Source organism: Elgaria multicarinata, chromosome 12 (genome assembly GCF_023053635.1).
Source record: "Elgaria multicarinata webbii isolate HBS135686 ecotype San Diego chromosome 12, rElgMul1.1.pri, whole genome shotgun sequence".
Classification (NCBI taxonomy): Eukaryota; Metazoa; Chordata; class Lepidosauria; order Squamata; family Anguidae; genus Elgaria; species Elgaria multicarinata.
In genome coordinates this window covers 36520628-36542108 of record NC_086182.1, presented here as the reverse complement: position 1 = coordinate 36542108, position 21481 = coordinate 36520628, and positions in this window count along the sequence as shown.

Here is a 21481-nt window from a genome sequence, read left to right as displayed (position 1 = left end):
GAAGCAGGAGCTGGATGCTGGAGCTGGGTGGGGGTGGGGTGGGGTGGGGCCTCTGGAGTGCAGCAGTCGGCCTTCTCCTCCTTCATCACGAGGGATCTCCAAGGAGGGGGCGCCGGGAAGAACCGGGCCTGTGCTGGGGAGCTGCTTGTGTGCCCTCCTCTTTGCAGCCCCCTCCTCATCAAGCCTCCCCAGCTCTGAGAGGGGGGGGGCAACCCTGGGCTGCTGCTGCCACCAGCATCTCTGCCCAGTGTTTAATCTCCTGGTTTTTGTAGCAACAGCAGGGGGGATTTGCAAGGAGAGGTGGAGCGGCTGTGTGACATCCCCAGGTGAAGACCGGTACCCTTGAAAAGGAGAAGCCGTTTGCCTTCCCCCTGGGAGGATGAGCGCATCCCTGGCTTCGGAGCCGAGGGAACAACCTTTCTGCTCCCACGCCATCTTCCCTGCTCTGTTTTCCTCCCTGAAGCCAGCCTGGCTGGAACTGTGGCAGCTGGCTTCCCTGAGCACTCGCATCACCCAGTCGGAGAAATGCCTCCCTCCCAGGGTCCCTTGTAGAGGCTTCTGAGCTTGCCTCTGGTGGTGGTGGTGGTGGTGGTGGGCGCCATCCGAGCCTGGCCTCCCCCTCTGCTTCTTTTGGGACATTGCAAGGGATTCTGGGGTGCGTGAGCGTCTGTGTTCAGCTCCCCATTTACTTCATTCATTGGCACCCCTAAGAATGCCACGCGTCTCCTCCCCTGGCTGGCTCTTCTCTTTCAAAATCTGGCCTGGGCCACAAGTGGCTCATTGCTGCTGCATCGTCTGCTGCAACATCCTGGGAGTTTGGCTGCCCCCCTACATGCGCCCCTCCTTTGCTCCAAGGTGCATCGGTGTAAGGAGCCTTCAGCGCTTCACATCCTGCATTGGAGATCACAGGGTGGGGGTCAGGCTGCAGGACTCCCCAAGCCGCCGTGGGGCGTGGGGCTGCCGCTTTGCTGCTCTTTGCAGCAGTGTTATTATTAGCCACAGCGCTTCTTCCAGCACCACGGCCCTTTCCTGGTGACCCGGCTTTTATCTTTATCAGCTTATTTCACACACAATCATCTGATAATTAAAGAAAGATGTAATTGCAGATGGTTGAGTGGCAGAGGGTGATGGGAGGCCATCCAGCAGCGGCTCCAGGCCGATTCCTCTTCCACTCCTGGGAGCTGAGTCACCGCAACCCATGTAGAGAGGAGGAAGCCGCTTCCCCGGGTGGCTTTCAGGGCAGTTGTGCCCAGTGTTAGGGAAATCCCCCTAACCTGGTTGGGAAGGGATGAGTTCACAACAGGTCCAGAAAGAGAGACCCTTTATTTACTGTGCACACAGGAGAAAAGCCCCCCTACCTCGTGCAAACCGACGACAGAGACTCTCTAACCATTAGCTACATCAGCATATATGTATACTTCATCCAAGTTGCTCTGATGAAGTCCTACTTTCCCCTCCTCCCTCCTGTGACTGATCACAAGTTCTATACATGTTCCAAAACAGAAACCCATTCTTACATAAACAATGCCATATTATTTTGGCAGCCTATGACAGGTACAAAATGTTGCATTCTGTTCCTTGATGAGCACCACAAGGAGGAATTCTGACCCTTCAGAAATCCCTGGTCAGAGGGCTTTCAATGGTTTGGATGCCTCTACGTCTGGGGAATATGGAAACTTGCTTCTGGCCTCAAGGCCTTCTTTCTCTGAGAAGTTTGCTCTCAGGTGTGAGGCAAAGGGTTTAGGACAACCTTGAGCCTCACGTGAAGACTAGGCACTTTATTATTCTCCATGAGGAGACACGAAGGTGGGGGCCAGGGCCAGAAGTGCGCATGCTTTTGTGCTTTCATTCACATTGGATAAGGGGCTTCAGGCGGGCTTTTCAGATTTCTTTATCACCAGGATGGTCACCAGGATGGTCAGGGGAGCAAAGAGGAGGCGACGGTTGCGTGCCCAGGCTTGCCTCTGCCGTCCTATTTCCACCCGATGTGACATTCGCACGAAGAGGGTGCCAAGCGCATGACCCTGGTCCTCCTTTCTCACCTCCGCTGGCTGCCACTTCATTTGGGGGCTGCTTTTGTCTTGGGAAAGGTCTCTCCCATATGTACCTGCCTGGGCCTTCAGATCAGTTCTCCGTGCGCCTTCTCCGTCCAAGTCACGGAAGCTGGGGTGGGGTGGGGTGGCTTCTCGAAAGACCTTTTGAAAGATTCCAGCAGGCCTTTTCATATCACTTTTCATATCATGGGGACAGGGGAAGCCTGCCATGTTCCGAGTCAGACCAATGGCTCCACCCAGCCCAGTATTGTTTGCACTGACTGGCAGCGGCGGGTCTCAGGGCTTTCAGGGATGGCTTTCTTTTCCCAGCCCTACCTGGAGATCCTGAAGGGGATCAAAGCCAGGAGCTCCAGCATGCGAAACGGGGGCTCTGGTGAGCTGTGACTCGGTGGAATTTTTGAAGGTCTCATCACCAATTTAATACTTGTGAAGGTTCAGTATTATTATCTCTGCAGTTGATGATCACTGGGCAGTTTTTCAGTTTTCAGGTGGTATTAGTTCTTCCTGCACACCAAATTGTGTTTAATATTTTTTTCCTGGATTTTTAAAAAACGATTTGGAGGGTTTTAATGCTGATTCTGTTTGTTCTAGTTTTTACATTTTAATCTGTTATACATTTGTATCTAGAGTTTATTTTATGAGGTGACTAATAATATTAATAGTAAATAAAATAACCATCAATGAGTATGCAGAGGAAATTTACAGTGCAATTCTGTGCATGTTTATTCAAAGTAAATCCTGTTATGTTCAATAAATATACGTAGTGCTGCAGCCTTCCATAGATATTTGCCTTGCATATTTGAATGTTACTATATCAGTGGATGAGCACGCCCATTTTTTATTTTTATTTTTGGTTTGAGCTGTGTTGTGCCTCTTTGTTTATATATTGTGGACAGTTTTCAACAAACAAATTAGTTTATTTGCCCAGTTCATGTTGTTGTTTATTCGTTCAGTCGCTTCCGACTCTTCGTGATTTCATGGACCAGCCCACGCCAGAGCTTTCTGTCGGCTGTCGCCACCCCCAGCTCCCCCAAGGTCAAGTCTGTCACCTCCAGAATATCATCCATCCATCTTGCCCTTGGTCGGCCCCTCTTCCTTTTACCTTCCACTTTCCCTAGCATCAGCCTCTTCTCCAGGGTATCATGTCTTCTCATTATGTGGCCAAAGTACTTCAGTTTTGCCTTTACTACCATTCCCTCAAGTGAGCAGTCTGGCTTTATTTCCTGGAGTATGGACTGGTTTGATCTTCTTGCAGTCCAAGGCACTCTCAGGTAATAGCAAAATCACATTTTCAGAAAGAATAAAATGCATAGCAATATATAAATGAGCCCAATTATAAAACATACACAACCATGTGTGTAGCTAAACATTTTTGATGCATCCTTGTAGCTAGCCACGAAGATGAAAGCTGCTATCTTTCTCAGGATATCTGGTATCCTGGGAAAGGTATTTGAGCGGTGAATGGTTTAACCCAGTGGTTGAGAATAGTCCAGGGTCCACCGAGTGCAGCATTCTTTTCACTCAGTTGCCTATGATCTGCCCACGGGTAGCCCACAAACAGGGCCTGCGTTTCTCTGACGCGACCACCCAAAGCCCCAGGGGAGACGTGCCTAAATTTCAGGAGAGTTAAGGTCCTCCTAATTGGAAATGTTGAGAGATCCGGCAAGTGACCTTCACGTTTATGGGAAAATTTAATCAGAGAAGACCGTGGGGCGACCTTGACGGCATTTAACTCGGGACGTATCAAACTCTATAAAAACAGCTGCCAGCCTGTTTTTGAACTTCAGCTCATGCTGAAGCAGCTCTATAAGGCTGGCTCAAATAGGCCATCACCTTCTGGTGCTGGGTAGTTTATTTCAAGCATTCGGTCTTCTTGATGGCGTCACCTGAGCAATGTGGGGTTGTCCATGGCTGATATTTGATCCCAAAACTACAGTCTTGCGGCACCTTAAGGACTAAGAACGTAAAACACAAGGAGAGCCCTGAGGCTGGATCAGACCAAGGGTCCGTCTAGTTAAAGCATTCTGTTCCCAACCAGATACACCATCGGGAAGCCCAGAGGCAGGGCACAAGTGCAACAATGACTCCCCTCACTCATGTATCCCAGCAAAGTGCATCCACCCGCCCCTGCTCTGTGTTGTACCTCCATGAGGAAGCACAGGGTAGAAGTGAACTGATGAGATAAAATGGCTGTGATCATCTTGCTTCATCACATAACGACTCGCCATGAGAGAGCCTTCCTTTTCCCATGGGTGTATCCAGGCATACAGATTCCCCACCTCAATGCCTGAAGGGGTCCAATCCAACCCCTGATGGACTTCACAGACCGCTTTAGTTTGGACAAACTAGATTTTATGTAATGTGCCCTGGCACTGTTGGCAGTAGACTCCATGGCACACTTAACCCCTTAAGAACAAGCGCCCACAATAGATGCCCTATACAAAGTGTCAGCATGTTTTGATAATAATAATAATAATAATAATAATAATAATAATAATAACAACCACCTCCTTTACTTGGAACCACCCAAAGAGGTGTTCTGAGTGGGACATTATCATTGCATGGATAAATTGCTAACATGTCTGTACAGTGATTTAGGCCTATTGAAAACTTCTTAGCATCTAGGTTTATATGGCAATCTTACTATATGGGCTTGGGAGTCTAGTCTGTTTATGTCTAGAAAATCAGTTACTCTGCAGTCAATGTATTAGGGAACAGGGGTGCCTGCTAGCTCCTAAAGCTTGGCCCAGCTTTTTGTTCTATCTTTAAAGGCTGTTGCAGGCTAAAAAGTTCGTACAACAACAGCAATTTATGCCCCCCCCCAACTGGATTTCATGGCTTAGCTGCATTATTTCACCACTCCTGGCAAAATGAGGCAGCGAGAGGCCTTCCGACTAGAATGCAGCCCACCGTGCCGGGGGCAGTGGACAGAGGCGGGCGATTTCCTGCCTCTGCAACACGCCCAGGTTTCTTTTCAACCTTAACAACATGTGTCACCACATTTCACAATGAATTTAGCTGTCATTCATGTTTCATTAGGGTAAGTGCCTTAAAAACAGATTAGAGACTCAGCTAATTTACTCATTAGTAAAAGGAAATTAGCCATTTGAGATCTACTCTAATAAAATTAGCCGGGTGACAAATGCTTTGTTGCTGTGTTTATTAGATTATCATGCTTGCTGCATTTTAAAGGCATCAACAAGCCTTCAGGAGCTGTTCCCCAGTCCCCACGTTCCCTCCCCCTTTCTATATTTACTTCTGGATTCCCCCCTCCCCCCAGGCAAATTAAGGAGGGAACACAAAGAGGAATCGTCTGTGGGGTGTGCATGCAACATCACGGATCGCTTTGATTAGCGAAAAACTGCTACAGCAATGCCGTCTCCCACATGAATGTTCACGAATGCAGATTTTGTCCTTGTGGTACGTTGCACCAGCTGATTCTCATGTGATTTGCATCAGGGGGGATGAGGAGCGGCTTGTGTCATAAGGACCTTGTGCAGTGCTCTGTTCTGATTGGGGCTCCGCGTCCACGTTTCTCAGCGCTGAAATGGGGACCTGCAATGTCCGTTATGCTTGTCTAGAATGGGTAATGTTGGAACCACAGTTGGGTTCTGCTGGGTTACATGCAGCAGAACCACAACCACCTTTTTGACAAAAAGCTGGCAAAATTTATTTATTTATTTATTTTATTTGTTACATTGATATACCGCCCCATAGCCGAAGCTCTCTGGGTGGTTTACAAAAGTTAAAAACAGTAAGCATTAAAAAAAAAAGTATATAAATTTTAAAAATATAAACACAACAGTATAAAAACAACAGTCTCCATTTAAAAACAACAGTTCTGGGGTCCATTAAAAAACAAACTTAGCGTTGTTAAATGCTGTTAAATGCCTGGGAGAAGAGAAAAATCTTGACCTGGTGCCTATAAGCTAACAGTGTTTGCACCAGGTGAGCCTCATCGGGGAGATCATTCCACAGTTGGGGGGCAACCACTGAGAAGGTCCTCTCCCTTGTTGCCATCCTCCGAGCTTCCCTCGGAGTAGGCAGTCGGAGGAGGACCTTAGATGTTGAGCCCAGTGTACGGGTAGGTTCGTGTCGGGAGAGGCGTTCCATCAGGTATTGTGGTCCCAAGCCATGTAGGGCTTTATAGATTAAAACCAGCACCTTGAATTGGGCTTGGAAACGTATAGGCAGCCAATGCAAGCGGGCCAGAATTGGTGTTATATGTTCTAACCTCCTTGTTTCAGTTATCAATCTGGCCACTGCATTTTGCACAAGCTGCAGCTTCCAAACTGTCTTCAAAGGCTGCCCCACGTAGAGGGCATTGCAGTAATCTAATTTGGCGGTTACCAGAGCATGGACGACTGAAGCTAGGTTATCCCTGTCCCGATGGGGGCATAGTTGGGCCACCAACCGGAGTTGGTAGAAGGCACTCCATGCCACCGAGGCCACCTGAGCCTCAAGTGACAGAGATGGTTCTAGGAGAACCCCCAAGCTACGAACCTGCTCCTTCAGGGGGAGTGCAACCCCATCCAGAACCAGTTGAACACCCCCCCCATCCGGTCAGAAGAACCACCCACCAGCAGCATCTCAGTCTTGTCTGGATTGAGTTTCAGTTTATTAACCCTCATCCAGTCCATTGGCGGAGCCAGGCACCGGTTCAGCACATCCACAGCCTCACCTGATGACAATGAAAAGGAGAAGTAGAGCTGTGTGTCATCAGTGTACTGATGACAACACACTCCAAAACTCCAGATGGCCGCACCCAACAGTTTCATGTCCATGTTAAACAGCATGGGGGACAAGACTGACTCCTGCAGAACCCCATACTGGGGAGTCCACGGGGCTGAGCAATGTTCCCCAAGCACCACCTTCTGGAGCTGACCAGCCAAGTAGGAGTGGAACCACTGCAATGCAGTGCCTCCCACTCCCAACTCAGCCAGACGTTCCAGAAGGATACCATGGTCGATGGTATCGGAAGCCGCTGAGAGATCAAGGAGAATCAACACACTCCCCCGTCTTTCTCCTGATATAGGTCGTCGTACAGGGTGACCAAGGCCAGATCTACACCAAGCAGGAAACAACACTTTAAAAACCGTTTGAAAACGGTATCTGTAACGTGTCCTGGGCCTGAACAGTTGTTAAAACCATTATAAACCATTATAAGCAGTAGTGTAGATCTGGCCCAAGGCTGTTTCTGTGCCAAAACCAGGCCTGAAACCCGACTGAAATGGATCCAGATAATCAGTCTCATCCAAGGGTGTCTGGAGCTGGCCCGCCACCACCCGCTCAAGGGCCTTGCCCAGGAATGGAACATTTCCCACCAGTCTGTAGTTACTAAGATTTCCCAGGTCCAAGGAAGTGAAAGAGGAGGTGAAAGCAGAGGGTGGGTGTAACTGAGGAGTAGCGCACGTGCAAGGCATGTGGAAGTTGCCACCTTCAGTCCCCAGGGAGCCGTGCCTGCCCACCCCTAGCCCTAACTTAAGGCTTAACCCTCACGCTCACGTGGCACTGAAACATCCCCCAGCCACTCAAAGGCATAAGGTCCTGGGGGCCCACTCAGTCTGCCTGGCCCAGCGAGGCTCCTCGGAGGCCCCCGTTCCTGCTCAGGGAGCTGGTTCTTCACTGTTAGCTTCTCCCTACCCGGTGCCTGTTTACACTTCCCTGTGCCTGTTTGCATTCTCCTTCCCTCTTTATTGTTTACTACAACTTATTAGATTGTAAGCCTATGCGGCAGGGTCTTGCTATTTACTGTGTTATCTGTACAGCACCATGCACATTGATGGTGCTATATAAATAAATAAATAAATAAATAAATAAATAATAATAATAATAATAATAATAATAATAATAACAGGCAGGAGGAGCAATCAGTACTGGGCTTTCCCTGGCCCTTGGGCCCCACTCTTCAGAGCCTCCCCACAGCATTTCCCATGGTAAACCCCCTGCCGCCTTCATGCATCGCTTGCAAGTACCTTGCTTGTGTGTGAAAGCTCCCACCTCAATGAACCTGCCAGTGGCCACGGTTACAAGGTGCTTTGCTGTTCTTGCTGCAAAAGACGAAGATGGCTACTCTTCGTGTTCCTTGGCAACACTGGGCTAGATTGACCAGTGATCTGACCTGGCACCAGGTGGCCTTAGACGTTCCAGACAGATCTCAGTGGAACACAAAGTTAATGAGACACCTTGATCTCTTTCGTCGGCGCTGTGCTGCTTATGCTCCCGAACTCTCCTTTGCAGCCTCTATTAAAGGTTCCCCGCGGAGGAACTGTGGAGACGCAAGGCAGGCCTGCGATGCAAGATTGCCCTGATTAGAAACCCTTTTCTCCCGTAAAGCAGTGGAATTGCAAGAGACCTGATTGAGTTGATCAGAGCTCCAAAAGATTGATAGGAAAACGGGTGTCTTTTGGAAGGGGCTCGTGATGGACTGTGGAGAGGATGGGTGGAAGGAGCCACTGAAAACACACACACACACACACACACACACACACACACACACACACACACACACACACCCCGTTTTTCTCAGTCCAAGTCCACTTGGTCCTATGCAAACATAATTGAAACGAATGGGAATTGCACAAGAAATGGCAGCTTGTGTGGAAGAACTTCCTCATGGATTCTGCCTCTGTTTATATGGAGGCCCAAAATGTGCTGGAGCATAAGAATTAAATGGCCATGGCTTTGTCTATGGCATAGCCTAAGTGGACACCTGTATCCTGTATAATTGGCCCAGCAGTACATAGGGCTCCCCTGAAGTGTGATGTTTGGAAGAATTACATCTGGAAGATTTGTGTTCAGGACCCACTGCTGCCATCCACCGATTGCACGGCCTGGGGAAAAGTCTATCCTCTTCATGCACATGGCTTCCCCATGGCCCTGGGGCAAACCTTTCTAAATTTGGGTTGTTGATGGAGGATTCCTGCACAGAGCAGGGGATTGGATGGCCTGATAGGCCCCTTCCAGCTCTGCTCTTCTATGATTCAATGATTCTGCCCTGGCGTGGGGAGGGGAGCTGGGTCAGATGCCCCTGAGGTGACCACCGCCATCTTGGGGTGCCTTCTCCATGCATGCACCAGCTCTTGCCAGCCAGAGATGGCTCCGGTTCCGGTGTGGCCTGGCTGCGCTTGCCTTCTCTCTCTCTCTCTCGCTCTCATCCTTTGTACCGGAACAGGCAGGCAGGCTGCCTGGGACTGTGTCGGCTCCACTTTCCAGCTCTGTTCTGTCCTGGAACAAATCACTGTCTTGGATAACAGCCGATGTTTTTATCCCAAGGGATATGACTCTGAATATTAGGATGTCAAAACCAAGCGCATTTGCAATACGTTACTGTCAAAGAGGAAATAAAAAGGGAGTTTGGCTTATTTAATTTAGTGCAAGAGTCTGTTCAGGAGAGAGACGAAAAAGAAAGAGCAGAAGAAAGTGGGAGAGAGAGAGATGAGAGAGAGAGAGAGAGAGAGAGAAAGAGAGAAAGAGAGAAAGAGAAAGAGAGAGAGAAAGAGAGAGAGAGAGAGAGAGAGAGGAGAGGAGAGACGGGGACTCGGCTGCTTCCTTGGCCCCCCACAGCAGCCATTGGTGCTTAAAGTTGTAACCAAAGGAAAAAACCTCTTGCTGGCAAGGAGGCTGCTTTGCTCCCCACACCTCAGTGCTGCCTCCTCCTCCTCCTCCTCCTCCGGCACAGCAGGGATTTGCCTCCTTGCCCCAGCTGCTGAAGCAGGCCACTGCATCTTCCTCTCTGGGACTGGCAGGTGAGGCAGGTTTTAGGACGATCGGACACTGCCTTACCCCAAGCCGAACTACTCGCCCACCTAGCTTGGCCTTGTCGACAGTATAGACCAGGGGAAGGCAATCTGATGCCCTCCAAATGTTTTCAATCACAACTCCAAGGAGCTCCGGCCGGCATGGCCAATAGTCAGGGATGGTGGGTCTTGTAGTCCAAATGATCTGGAGGGCAACAGGTTGCCTACTCCTGCTGCAGACTCTGCACTGACCAATGGTGGCTCTCTTGGCTTTCAAGCACAAAAGGTCTTTCCCAGCTGGACCTTCCTGGACATGCTGGGAATTGAACTGGAAGAACCTTCCACAGGCACAGCAGGTGTGAAAATGCATAGTTTGTTTTGAAAAATGTGTATTTCAAATGCATATTTTTAATACACATTTTCTGAACATGGTCACACGTTCAGGAATGTGCAAACTTTTTGTGTGTGTGTGTGTGTGTGTGAAAAATTTACTCCTGTTTGCAATGGGGTTTGGATGATTTGCCAACTGAAATGAAATTCTCACAATCTCTAGCTGGCAGCGCTGTGGCGAGACCGAGGCCGGGGCGAGGCGGGCCTTGTCGTGATCCAGCCAGGCAGTTCTTGTGTTGTATCCCTGGCCTAGGATGGGGAAGAATTTGGCCCAAGATTCCGGAGAGCTGGACAAAACAGGCTCTCACTCAAGGGCATCTCCTGATCAATACCCTCAGTATGTCTTTACCTATTGACCCGATTATTTGAAATAGTTCCTAATTTAAATTTTTTTTATTGATGCTCATTTGATGCATTGTGAGCTGCTTTGGCACGATCTCCTGGAGAAGCAGCCTACAAATAAACGGAAGACGATGACCCGTGCTCCATATTCATTCAACTATTCATACACATGGAATGCCTGAAGCAAGCCTGGATGTTTGGGGAAACTTGTGTTTGTGTTTAAAGCCTCACTGCTTGCACTGGTTTACCCCAGAGCTCCACACCAGGGCCTCAACCTCCCTGCTGGGGGCTCCTGAGATACCAGTAATGGTTCATTCTGACGCAACCCCACGTTTCCTTAAGGATCATACATCCAGACCTGCAGATTTATCACAGCTACTGTTTCATTCTAGCGCCCCCCAAAAGACCCCTGCCCCCCCTCACACTTCCATGGTGGACTGATGGGTTCCTTTGGACCAAGTTTGAGCTTCCTTCCGCCTAGTAGCCACACTGGCCATAGCTAGACCTAAGGTTTATCCCTGGATCGTCCAGGGGTCAAACCTGTTCATCTAGGTGACACACAGGGGATCCAGTGCTCAGGCAGGGGCGAACCCTGGAGGATCCCAGGATAAACCTTCGGTCTAGCTGTGGCCACAGTTTGTTTGACAATGTGCCAAGGTTTGTGGGCAGGTTGAGCCCGTGTGTGTGTTCTGTGTGTGTGTGCTGTGTGTGCTGTGTGTTTGAGCCGTTATCCACTCCCAGGTGAAGGAAAACGTACTTTAACATTTTGAAAAGGCTTGTTTGAAGGCAAAGTCTCTTGACTCCTTGGGGAAGCTTCAGAGTTTGCTGCATGCCAATTAGAAGCCATAAAAGTGCTTCTATCTACACATCTCCAATTGGCAAGAAGGAGGGGTGTGTGGGAAACCAGGTCTTGCGTCCTTTGCTTAGCACATGTTGTGTGTGGGGCACCTCAGTGGGCATGGAAACAGCATGACTAGCAACAACAAACCACGTCTCCTTCGAAATGAAAGGTAGATTATGGACGGTGCGTGTGTGTGCGTGCGTTGTTTTGGGGAGAGGCAATCCTATAGAGTCCCCTTTTGCCTGCGAGATTAGTTTCTTGGCTCGCTGCTGGAAGATGGGAAGTCCCTTGTTGTCCTCTCAGACAACAAGCTTTTTAGGGGTGGAAGTGAAGGGAGAGAGGAGTGGGGAGCAGGAAGAGACGGCCATTTCTCCATCTAGCCGTCTGTCTTGCTTTAAGATGCAGTTCTCCACTGAGCACTTCATCAACAAGGCATATTCCTTACCAGACCCTTCAGTTGCAGAAGCCGTGAGTGAAAGTGATATGTGATCTTCTTGCCAATGTGAGGAAGGGGCACACAGACAGGATTTCTCCTAAGCTCCTTCCAAGCAGGGAGCCCAGAGGAGTGGGGTGAGAGTGGCCCTGTCTTGTCTAGTTGCAAGTGAAATTGACCTGTAGCAGGAATAGACTTAATCTCTCCCTTTCAATTCCTATATTCTATATTCTAACCAGAGTTGAAGAACAATTACATGTGGCCTAAAATGTGCATGCGTGTGTGCGTGCATGTGTGTATGCAGGGCTGGGCGGGCGGGGGGGGGGCAGTTGGCATGGGCCTATGGTTTTGAGGGGGGCTACTCTGAGTCCCCCTGGGCAAAGTTGCTTGATTTTTCTGTTGTTGATGAATTTGCCCAAAGAAAAGCACGTAAAGCATTTCTGAATGTGAAGAAGTGATGTCTTATATACATAGTGAATAAAAGTGCTTGCCATTACTTTTTTTATATATATAAATCGATCTAGTTCATATGTATTTAAAATTGATTAAAAAATACTTAATAAGCAGTTTGAAATGGGGCCTACATTTCCCATCTGGCCAGGGCCTATTACCAGCTTTGCCCAGCCCTGTGTGTATGTATGTAGAGTAGGGTGACCATATGGAAAGGAGGACAGGGCCCCTGTATCTTTAACAGTTGCATAGAAAAGGGAATTTCAGCAGGTATCATTTGTATGCATGCAGCACCTGGTAAAATTATCTCTTCATCACAACAGTTAAAGCTGCAGGATCTCTGTCCTCTTGACCAGATACAAAAGAGGGCAGGGCTACTGCAGCTTTGACTATTGTGAGGATGAGGGCATTTCACCAGGTGCTGCGTTCATACAAATGACACCTGCTGAAATTCTCTTTCCTATACAACTCTTAAAGATCCAGGAGCCCTGTCCTCCTTTCCATAGGGTCACCCTAATGTAGAGGAAGGTGTGATGGATCAAACCAAAGGCCTTGCTCATCCAGCATTCTGTTCCCACAATGGCCAACCACCTACCCCACTGGGAAGTCCACAAGCAGGATGCAAAGGCAACTGCACCCTCCCAGGTGTTCCCAGCAGCTGACCTCCAGAGGCACACTGCCCCTATAAGCCCGGCTGGATCAGACCAAGGTCTTGAAGTTTAGCAGCTTGTTTCCCAAGGAGGCCAACCAGGTGCCATCTTGAAGTCCACAAGCTGGGCTTGAGGGCAACACTCTTCTCTCACAGTTGCATCCCAGTAAGTGCTTTCCAGTGACACACGGCCTCTGAACATAGAGCTCTCATATAGCAACTTCATGCGTGTGCATGTGTGAGGGAGAATTCGCACGCCTTCTCTAAAGGTTCCCTTGATGGAGAGAATGCATCTTGGGTTTTCATTGTATGGGTTGACTGGTAGAGAACTGGTGGTAGGGCATACTGCTTCTGGGCCAGGCTGGATGACACCTGTCCTTTCTATCCATGGTTTGGATAAAAAGGGACCCATGGATTGTTATTGGTCAGCACAATCGGGTCTTTGGATGAACAGGCCCAGCGAGAACCCCAGAATTCATGTCAGCAACATCACTTGTCCAGGAGCAACGGCACAGCTCACTTGCTCCGTCCACAGACTGTCCTCCCAAGATTCTTACAATCATGGCTGATATCCCAAGCATCCCTGGATCTTATGGATTGTTGCTGTGTGTCCCCCCCCCCCACCAAAGTAAAATAATCCTGAGGAACTGAGCCCATTTGTCTTCAGTGAAAGCACACACATCTTGTAATGGCCATTGCATGCACACACACACACACACACACACACACACACACACACACACACACACGGCACGATTATTTAATTCTCCCCCTACTTGCCAGTCTTCAGAAATATCCCATTTATTGTGTGTGAATAATACACATACATTCTCAGTTACAGCCACACTCTATAACAAATATGGCAAAGCACAGAGAGAAAGCGGCAGAGAACTGCTGAAGCCATAGAATTGGCTGCTGGCCCCCCCAGGTGGCATTCAGGCTGGTGAGTGGTTTTGGGGCTCGAAGCCAAGCAGCGAATCCCAAGCGAGGAAGCCATTGCCAAGAATCCTGGAATATCTCTGGGCCTTTTTCTTCAAAAGACCTGATTGTGTCGACAGAGCTTGGCTGCGTGGAAAGGAATTTCTGGGTTGCTCTTTGAAGAAAGCTTTGCTAAACCGTAGCACTCACGAGACGGCAGCCAAATTGGACAGATGGGAGACAGTAGCTACTGCAGGACGAGATGGAAGAAGGACGGAACGATCAAAGGCTGGGCTTGATGCACTCCCCGAGGGGCCAAATCAGGATGCTGGATATTTCTGTCCTCTGCGTCTGTTTGGAAAGACTTGGGAGCAGCAGGCCAGAAGCGCCAATTCATACTGTAGTTGTGCAACTGGAAATCTGGCCGCAGATTCTGCCCCAGCCATTGCGTCTGCAGCAACACGGCCGTGTCAGTGCTGATTTAAGGCTGATGTTTCTATCACATTTCTGGGCCCTGTTCCATGGTGACACCGGACCAAGATGCTACACTGTGGATTGGGGAGGTTTCCGTCCATCTCCTTATACAAGGAGAGGATGAGCTGGTTGTGGGTGAGCAGGATCCATGCAGCAACTGGTGGGTCTTCCTCTAACATCTTGACCCCTTTCCCGGTGACGGGCATTTATTTCTTCATTACATTTCTATACTGCCCAATAGCCGAAGCCCTCTGGGCAGCTGCTCACAACAATAAAAACCATAAAATACAACATGATAAAACACAATACAAAAGTTTAAAAACACAGTATGGCAAAGTATGGCAGAAGGGGGACCTGTCTGAATCCCAGGCAGGGCTAGTGGAAGGGCCCAAGGCTGGAGGGGCGGCAGTGGCGGAGAATGCAAAAGCGGCAGCAGCCGGGCCGCAGTTCCCATTTCCACCCAACCTTCAGAGCCCTTTCGCCAGCTGCAGGCCCCGCCTGTTTGCATCTGCGTTAGAGCTGTCACTCAAAGAAACCACAGCTTAAATTTATTCATTGATTAAATCTGCATATGGATAAAAACCAGTTGTGGCAGACAAAGGCATTGTTTTTAGGAGATGCCTGCACATGTGTCGCGGAAGGCACCATCTCAGAAAGCGTGTGGGCGGTTGGTTGGGTGTGGGGAATGCCTCTTCTAGGACGGTTTCTGCGACCTGCTATTTATAGCTACTGATATTGAAAAATTGCATTTTCTGATTGATCAGGGGTATGCTCTTTGAAAAGGTCATAATATTTTTTATCAGTTAATCAAACCAACTCGTCAATTCAACGCCGGGGTCCAAATGTACACAGAGATGTCATCAAAAGGATGCCTCAGCTGCTGGAAGAAAATGCATCTACTCTTCCATGTAGAACCTCTCCCTGCCTCCCTGCCCCCGCCTCATGGCCTCAAGCTATATTGGCCTACAACATTCCCAGCCCGGCCCATTCTGCTCTCCATTACAGAACAAGAGCTGACATTCCTCACTGGATGAGCCTTCTAGAGCTTCCGACATAGGACACTTCTAGTGAGCTTCAGAGGAGACCATTTTCTATCATACACAGTTTTGGGAGAGTCCTGGGGAGGGACGGTGCGTGATCCCTCCATGGGTTCAAAGGAACATGGTGGAGGGGGGATGCTTTTGAGCTACAGATGCTCTCTAGCTGAAACCATCAAGGGTCAGGGGAGAGCCCCTGCCACCCCCGCCTCACCTAGCCTCTTCTGCAATTTGAAAAGCAAGCATCACTTAGGCCCAGCAAACTGCCTGGGTTGATAGACTTAAAAACACACAAAAAGACCCACAATCAGGCAGCGCAGCTGGAGTTATTGACAATGAATGAAGGCTACTTTCTCACCATGGCAACCACACAGGCCCGGCATGTTCGATGACATCCCAGTCTTCCCCCCCCTCGTCTCCAGGGGTGCTGGTGTGGTAAACTCCAGGCAGCAAAAGGCCCACTGGCACAAGGCCATTCAAGGCAGCAGGACCCAGCAGGATGGAAAGCCGTCCCTACATTGTGGATGCCAAGGCCACCAGCTCCAGGCTGGTTGGAGAACATCCACAGGGGAACCTCCTCACTGCTGGGCTGCTAACAATGAGGATGTCATGAAATAACTAGGAGTTTCTTTTCTTCTGAATGTTTGTTGTCTACCACCCCAAAAGATGATTGTTGTCTACCACCAATTTTCCAGATCAACACGGAATCATAGAATCATAGAATAGCAGAGTTGGAAGGGGCCTATAAAGCCATCGAGTCCAACCCCCTGCTCAATGCAGGAATCCACCTTAAAGCATCCCTGACAGGTGGTTGTCCAGCTGCCTCTTGAAGGCCTCTAGTGTGGGAGAGACCACCACCTCCCTAGGTAACTGATTCCATTGTCATACTGCTCTAACAGTCAGGAAGTTTTTCCTGATGTCCAGCTGGAATCTGGCTTCCTTTAACTTGAGCCTGTTATTCCGTGTCCTGAACTCTGGGAGGATCGAGAAGAGATCCTGGCCCTCCTCTGTGTGACAACCTTTTAAGTATTTGAAGAGTGCTATCATGTCTCCCCTCCATCTTCTCTTCTCCAGGCTAAACATGCCCAGTTCTTTCAGTCTCTCTTCATAGAGCTTTGTTTCCAGACCCCTGATCATCCTGGTTGCCCTCCTCTGAACACGCTCCAGCTTGTCTGCGTCCTTCTTGAATTGTGGAGCCCAGAACTGGACGCAATACTCTAGATGAGGCCTAACCAGGGCCGAATAGAGAGGAACCAGGACCTCACGTGATTTGGAAGCTATACTTCTATTAATGCAGCCCAAAATAGCCTTGGCCTTTCTTGCAGCCATATCGCACTGTTGGCTCCTATTCAGCTTGCGATCTACAACAATTCCAAGATCCTTCTCGTTTGTAGTATTGCTGAGCCAAGTATCCCCCATCTTGTAACTGTGCGTTGGGTTTCTATTTCCTAGATGTAGAAACAGACATCTGTAGAAATAGAAATAGACGTAGAAGTAGATGTAGAAACAGCAGCTGCTCTCTGGGGTCTCAGGACTTTCCTAACACCAACAGCCTGAAATCCTTTCACTGGGCATGCCAGGGAACAAACCTGGGACCTTCTGCCTGCTTGCAAAGCCACGCCCACGCCCTGGCATCAGAGGAAGCAATCACGGGAGAGCCTTTTTAAAAAAGGGTCCTGGCCGCTGGGCCACTTTTAGAACATTAGAAATGCCCTCACTGGATCAGACCAAGGGTCCAGCTAGTCCAGCACTCCGTCCACACCCTTTTCTCCAAGCTAAACAATCCCAGCTGTTAGAACCTTCCCTCCTAGGGGGGATGCTCCATGGCCTGAATCATTTTAGTTGCCCTTTTCTGCCCTTTTTCCAGCTCTGTGGCATCTTCTTTTAGATGTGGCCACCAGAACTGCTCAAAGTATTCCAAGTGTGGTCCCACGATAGATTTGTAGAAGGGCAGTACGATGATGGCAGTTGTTGTGACACTTCTCCAGGGGGCCAGGAGGAGGGCGACTCTGGGGGCCCAGCTGGCCCCAGGCAGGAAGAGGCTGGCCTTCCAGGCCTTGGCTTGCAGGGCAGGTGTTGCTCAAGCTGCCTTCCTCCCCTCGCCCAGGTTGAGCGACAGAGAGGTTCGCCGTGAGGCAGCGTCACCCCTGCTCTGATGCCGAGATGCTGCAGGAGGTAATAGATTTCGACACGTTTCATTGAAATATAACAAAATATTTGCATGGAGTTATTAGATAAATGGGAGCTGACTGGCGTCAGCAGCGCTCATTTGCCAAATGTGAGATGAAAATTCATTTAGAATGAAAAAAGAAAGGGGAAGCTTAAGTTTAGGGTAATGGATTGATTGCAGATCGTATCCACTCACTTCCAACAAATATGTTGCATTTACCACATCCTTTCTCTTGCTTGACTGGAGTGGAAGAAGGGTGTGTGTGTGTGTGTGTGTGTGTGTGTGTGTGTGTGTGTGTGTACCCAGCCATATGTGTGGGCTTGTTAACACTTCATGTTTATATAGGGTTACAATTCACTAATTGCTAATAGTTTGGCATCACATCTTCCTTTTACAGTGACTTTATTTTGCAGAAGTGAAACAAGCATTCATATCAACACCTTGTTTCCTATGCAGCAGTGGGCGGGAAGGTGATCGTACTTAATTACATCAGAACAAAAGAAGAGCTGCGCAGGATCAGACCAAAGATTGTCCAGGACTTTATTCCCACAGTGGTCTACTGGATGCCTTTAGGAAGCCCACATGCAGGACATGAAGGCAATAGCAATTAATTACTCAAATGAGTTCTCCACTGGCCAAGGACAGGTCTCTGGTGAATTCTGTACATACCTGGCATATCTTTAAAAAAATCAGCTGAAACTCAGATGTCCCTATGACTTATGGCAGATTAGAATTTTAAAATGAGCCACATCTAGATAAATCAAATTAAAAGGCCGCATAAGCATACCAAAATGTGAGAGCCATCATAATTTCTTGATGGGTCTGTCTCCCTAAACCCTAGCTTTAGGAACATCTGTTATGTACCATAAGGCAGAAAGTTTGTGGAATAAGGAGGCAGCTTTTTAAGACAGGAGACATCCATTAAGTTAAGGGACATCTGGTGATATAAAAGATAAGCTACCCAACCAAGCTAGTTATTTAAAATTGATATGGGAAATTCATCCCTTATCCCATTTCTGACTTCCTACCACCTTTGCTCTTTGAGTTATACTTTCCCAAAGTAGTGCGAAAGTGGCATTTTACTTCCACCGTGGAACCTACACTGTGTGTCGACATTCTCTTGCTGATGACCTTGCTTCATTTGTTGCAGTATTTGTGAACATTCCATAATAGCATCACAGCACTTCAGCCATTGTTGCGGAGGGGTGTGAGAGCGGATCACTATTGGCAGGTTACATTGACAAGTTTTAGGCCCATAGAGAAGATTTATTTCTATCAATGACAATCGTGAGTTTGATGAAAAAAGTTGCAGCAGAAATGAAGGCTGAGTGAAACAGTAGATAAATGCCCAGATTTATTGCCCATCTCTGGATATAAAAGCAGACAGTTATGAAGCAACCAAAAACCTGCATTGCAGATGAGAGGCAGGGAAATTAATAATGCAACCGTAATAGTCATAATGAGCAGCTGTGCACAGGCTAATTAGCTCCAGGCCCTCTCCCCCTTTCCCCTCCAACGTCTGCGTGTGATCACGTGGCTGTGTTTGTGTGCAGGTCTTAATGAGCAAGATCCTAAATCAGGAAGCAGCCCAGAGGCCTGCAGGTGAGCGAGGGGCCTCCGTCCACCTGATGCGGGTGCCGTGGCATTTGCCTTGCTAATGACGGACAGCGACTGGAGGAGCCGGCTGCATAATTGAGCAGATGCTGGGCTTGGAAACACCGGCTGTCCATCAAACAAGGCCATGAGGTTTCTGAAATGGGGACATGCTTCAGCGTTACAAACTGATTAGACAGTCAGTCTTACCTCTATGGTCACCACCAGCTTCCGAATTGGGACTGGTCCAGCAACACAAGCAACCCGGACCCAGGCGTAGCAAAGGCTGTTAGGGGAAACAGCTTGGAACCCTTGTGCCTGGGGAGGCTGGATGGCTCTTGGGCTGTGACTGCATCTGACGAGCTCTGGGCTGCAAGTTATCGGGGCCAACTCAGGGTGGAGTTAGCAAGTTGTTAGGCGAGGAGCATGCAGAACACATGCTGTTACTTTATGGCACATGACCTGTCACTCTCAGGAGGTCTTGAGAAAAGACCGTCTGTAGATATTGAGGCCAGAAGGGGATTTGCCATTGCAAACTTTGGGCTACTTCCTTCCAGACTCATCCACCCCACTCACCCCGGCTATAAACCATCAACCCACGGGCTTTGGCCTCAGAAGGCGACTGCTGTTGCTGAAGGAAGGAGGGCAGTGGTGATGTGATCGGATCTCACACGCTGATGCCATCATCAAGGCTCACAGCATGTTGCTTCTGGAGCATGGGAGCCATTTTCATTAAATGCACCAGGCATTCATTAGAGGTTCCCTAAGATAAGCCTGGCCACTTCCCGCATCCCTGATCTGTGACAAACAATACAGACCCAGTCCAATTTGCACACAGAGCGCCTTACTATTGTAATGGATCAAGAGACAGGACTGTTTAAAGGAAACTTTCCCTTGGGTAATAGCTTACCAATTCACACCTGAAATAACTTGTGGTGATAAAAAAAGGGGAAAAAAAAGAAAAAAAGAAAAGAAAAGGGGGAAAAAGCCTGCAATATAGAAAAAAAAAAGTCTTTGTGGAGCTTTTGGAGGCAGACACTGTCACCATAATCTTTTGATACCATGTTAACAAAAAATATTACCCAGAAAAAAATGATTACTTGCATTGGAAAAAGATTGAGATTTTCTCCGACAAAAACTGTACTCCAAAAGGACAAAAATGAGAACACCCAAGCCTGCAATTTTGGGACAAGCCCCCTCTTTTGAATGTCAGCGGAGTCCTCATTAGTATTCTGAGTGGTTGCAAGAGACACTTAAGGCCTAAAGACAGCTTTGTGGAAACACAATTGAAATATCTTTCTAAATGACCAGTCGAGAGTGAGTGACGTGCCCTTCTTAAGCTAAATAAAATTAAAGTCAAACCTTTTAAAAAATACATGAGCGAAACGTCCTTTTTACGTTTCATTATGCAAATGCAGCTGTCCAACGCCACCCAAATTAGCCCTTGCCTTAAAAAGTTTCCCGGTTTTGTTTTGTTTTGTTGTTTTTAGCCGCACAGCTGTGGAGCACAGCTGGGGAGATTTTTGCTTCCCCCGCAGATGGCTTCTCCTTTTAAAAGCCTACTGACAAAAATTTTAAAAAGCCAACACCCCCTTCTCCCTTCCCCACAAATCTCTATGACAAGAAACTGGGTGTAAAGATGGGCAGACAGAAGCAGTGTGCTCCTCAAAATCATTTGAGGTTTGGGACCCCCTTTCAGGACAGACGGTGCCCAGAGGAACCTGCAGTGGTAACGGAGGCAACGCGCCCTCGCTCTGTTTTCAGAGGCTGCCGCCAGCTTTAGCAGACACAGGTTCAGCTTAATCCATGTCCTCAGAAGCTTCTTCTTGTACTTCTTTCCACAACATGCAAGAGGACTCCCTCATATTGTGATGGGACTCACTGCCTCAAGATGTAGCATGGCCACTCGGTTGAATAGCTTTAAAAAAGGAGACAATGAATGATCAGAAGAGGAAAGGTCTGTCAATGGCCATGTGTTGAAAGCAAAATGGAACCTGCATGGTCAAAGGCAGCGTGTGTCTCTTCCTGCTCAGACCAAGTACCTGCTCCTCTGCTATTTGCTTCTTCTTCTTCTTCTTCTTCTTCTTCTTCTTCTTCTTCTTCTTCTTCTTCTTCTTCTTCTTCTTCTTCTTCTTCTTCCATTTGTTCCCATTCTGCACAGTTGCCCTGGGCCATCATGCCTTGTAGCCCAAACCAATACTTGCTAAGGGCTGCTGGGAACAAGTCACGATGACTTCTGCGCATCACGCTCTGATGACCAGGGATTGCAGAGAGCTATGGGAAGCAGAGCCTCACCTTCCAGCTGCCTGTGGTGGGAGCTGAAGACTGGAACCAAAGAATGGAAAGGAGAGAGACCCTTAAGGCCCCTGGAACTTGAGCTGTGATGTGCAG